A 3433-nucleotide genomic window follows, 5' to 3' on the forward strand; every position below is an offset into this window, starting at 1 on the left:
TTGAATAGCATTAATGTGCAAAAGAGTTAATACACATGGTCTTGGTATTTTGTCCATCAGCACTCCCTAATCCAAAATCAATTGTACAATGGTGAATCGCTGTTAGCAGAATGGGAAAACAAAGCAGAATACAAAAGTAGGTGGTCATACCAGCCTAGGAATGAAAGAGTATCTTGGATAAAGGTGAAGGCAGTAAATACCAAAAAAATAGAGACTGGAGAAATATTAGAACTTAGTGAAAAATTATAAGAAATGAGAAAAAGAGAAATCAGTAATGACTCCTAATTTTTGGCTTGAGCAACTGGGTTGACACTGGGGCCATTTATTAAAATGGGGAGGATATGTGAAACAGATTCGTGGATGAATCTAGTATTCTAATTTCACATAGTTTAGATATTTGTGACACATCTTACTGATGTCAAATAAGCCATCATGGATATGAGTTTGAAGAGCAAAATAGAAAGTTCTGAGCAGTAGGTATAAATGTGAGCCTTGCCATTATACAGATTGTACATACAGTCGTAGGAATGCATGAGCTCACTTGGGAGGGAATGCAGATCAAAGAAACAAGAGTCTAATCTTTGAGAACTATAGGAGACCCCTGAATAATGTTGTTTCATTCAACATCAGTTTGTTATAATGTTGATGAGAAAAAAAAAAATCAGTTCCCAGCTGGGAGCCACTGTCTGTGTGGAGTTTGCACATTCTCCCCATGTCCACGTGGGTTTTCTCTGGGTACTCTGATTCTCTCCCAAATCCCAAAGATGTGAACATTAGGTTAACTGACCTGTCTAAACTGTGTAAGCGAGGGTGTGGGGGTGGCGGTGTGGAGATATGGGTGTGTGTGTGTGCACCCTGAGATGGAAGGGCATCCTGTCCAGGGTGGGTTCCTGCCTTGTGCCTTGAGCCTTGAGCCTCCAGGAGAGGCCCTGGCCACCCTCAACTCTGAACTAGAATAAGTGGGTTGGAAAAACTTACCTGTTTTTATTCATCTTTCATAAATGTATGTATAGCTCACATTTATTTCCATGGTTAATATTAGAAGTGTTTTGAGTCTTTATTTAGAAGTTTGGTGATGTTTTTGCGACCAGAAATATGCTGTAGAAAGTTAACTCTTGTTCGTATCAATCAGCCTATGGTAAAATTGGCTTCATTATAGTATGTCATTTTGCTTAAAGTCGCAGTTTCCAAGAACCTATATCGAGGACATTAAGTGAGGATTTACTGTACAATATTTAGAAGCCAGGTGAAGAATGAACCACTAAGGAAACTGACAAGAGCTAGGAACACGGGAAAACGTGGTGTTTCAAGAAAAAAGAACTGAACACTGGTGAAGAAGAAACTGAATAAGATGAAAGTGAAACACCACACAGCCAATAAAATTACATAGGAGGTCTGTATTTATTGGCAGGAAAAAATGGTTATGACCATACAGCAAAGAGAATGGACTCTGGAGTCCTCTGCCTAGGTCCAAATCTCAGTTCAACCACTTAGTAGCTATGTGAATTCTGACAGGTTATTTACCTTCTCTACCTGAATCCCCCCATCTATAACGTGAGCAGGATAGTAATAGTATCTATCTAGAAGAACTGTTGTGAAGAATGGTTATTATATATAAATTGCTTAGAAGCCTGAGGGGCATGTTGTAACTGCTATAAAAGTATGTGTTACTATTTATTGTTATATAAAAAAATACAAGTTACAAAACTATGTACATAATATGATCCTTTAATATACATATATATATGACATACACATAGCATACATATTTTTAGGAACAATAATTGGAAAGTTACATATCAAATAATAAAAGTAGTTATCTTTCAGTAGTGGGACTACAGGTGATTTTTAAAAATACAATGTTGGCTTATTTTCTTATTATTCCACTATGAACATATTCGTCGTGTAAGTAAAAGAATTTTTCATTTCAATGGAGAATAAATAGAATTGATGCAATTTTTGTAACTCAATAAAGGTTTTAATTTTCCTAGAATAAAAATAATTAGGATAAAATGTAACTTCACTGAAAATAACTTGCACTAATTTTGCAACAGTCCTCAAATGTTTCTAATTATCAAAGCATTAAAAGGATACCAATAGGCTGGCTACCTTTGTGTTTGAAAACTGGGAATAGAGAGAAGACACAGTAAATGGAGATTTTCACACATTTTACTCTACCTAATTCTAAGCAATTCAGACTTTTGAGGGTGAGAATGCATTCATATACTAATGTGTGTAGTTTTAAATAAAACAACTACCAGGAAAAAATTTAATGTCACTTAACACTTTTCTTAAGTACAGAGTAGGCAATATCACAAAAACAACTAAAGATAAGGTCCCTAAACACCAAAATAATTACATATAACTTCAAAAATGAAAATGCTAAAAATATTTCCACTGCTAAGCATGAAAACTTTTTATACTTCTCCCTCAAATAATCATATAATTCCTACCATATATGCGTTATATTTGAGAAGGATAATTCATAACTCCATTTTTAGAACTTAGACCAGTTTCTTTTTGAAACTATAATACTGGCTAGCTCAAAATAAAAGCTCCATGAATGCAGGTGCCTCGTTTGAGTATCTATATAATATACTGCCAATGCATATAAGGACACCTGACATGCAATATTTGCCAATCAATTAACCAAAGTAATATGTGAAGAACAATGCAAATTCTATTAATATAGATGGAGACTATCCATTTACCTTAAGAAGACATGTGAAAGGCTAAAATTTGTAACTTTCTCTTTCAAAGATAAGAGGGTTATATACAAGATAAGTTGGTAAATATAAAAAAAGCAAGCATGCATATCATGGTGGAAAAGGTAATATCACTGAAGTTCATCCCAATACACACATATATACTGTTATGGGGTGAATTGTGTGTCATTGTCCCCCCCGCCATGAGAAAATTCCTATTTTGAAGCCCTAAACCTCCAGTACCTCAGAATGTTCTGTACCTAGAGATAGCGCCTATAAAGAGGTAATTAAGTTAAAATTAGGCTGGTACAGTAAGCCCTAAACCAATCCGACTGGTGTCCTTATAGAATGAGAAACTCAGAAACTATATTAAAGCAGTCCAAACTTCCTTTACTGTTTTGGGTGGCCACATCACTAATGACTCTTGCCTGGTTGACATTCAAGGAAAGTTGTTCTTTAATTCATCATTACTATTAAGCAATCTATTCCTTGAGTTCTTTATATCCTAGTATAGGTCATTACTCTGGTTAAATTTCACTTCTATCTGACCAATCATCTTCTCAATTGATGATTTCTGGATTTTGGCTCATCTAAAATCATCCTCATACTTCAGTTTTAACTCATCAGCAAAATTATTATTCGACATGAGACTACTGTCTCCATAAAAATACTAATAAAATGTTTAATGAGAGAACCCTAGAACCTGTCCCCGGGGATCTGTCTAAGGC

At 35.1% G+C, this 3433-nt stretch overlaps 1 protein-coding gene across 1 annotated transcript in view; it reads right to left on the reverse strand.

The window, feature by feature from the left end:
* ROCK2 (Rho associated coiled-coil containing protein kinase 2) overlaps positions 1 to 3433 on the reverse strand; it is a 69018-nt gene that overhangs the window by 63520 nt on the left and 2065 nt on the right. The window lies entirely within an intron of this gene.

Source organism: Pteropus alecto, unplaced genomic scaffold, assembly GCF_000325575.1.
Source record: "Pteropus alecto unplaced genomic scaffold, ASM32557v1 scaffold61, whole genome shotgun sequence".
NCBI lineage: Eukaryota > Metazoa > Chordata > Mammalia > Chiroptera > Pteropodidae > Pteropus > Pteropus alecto.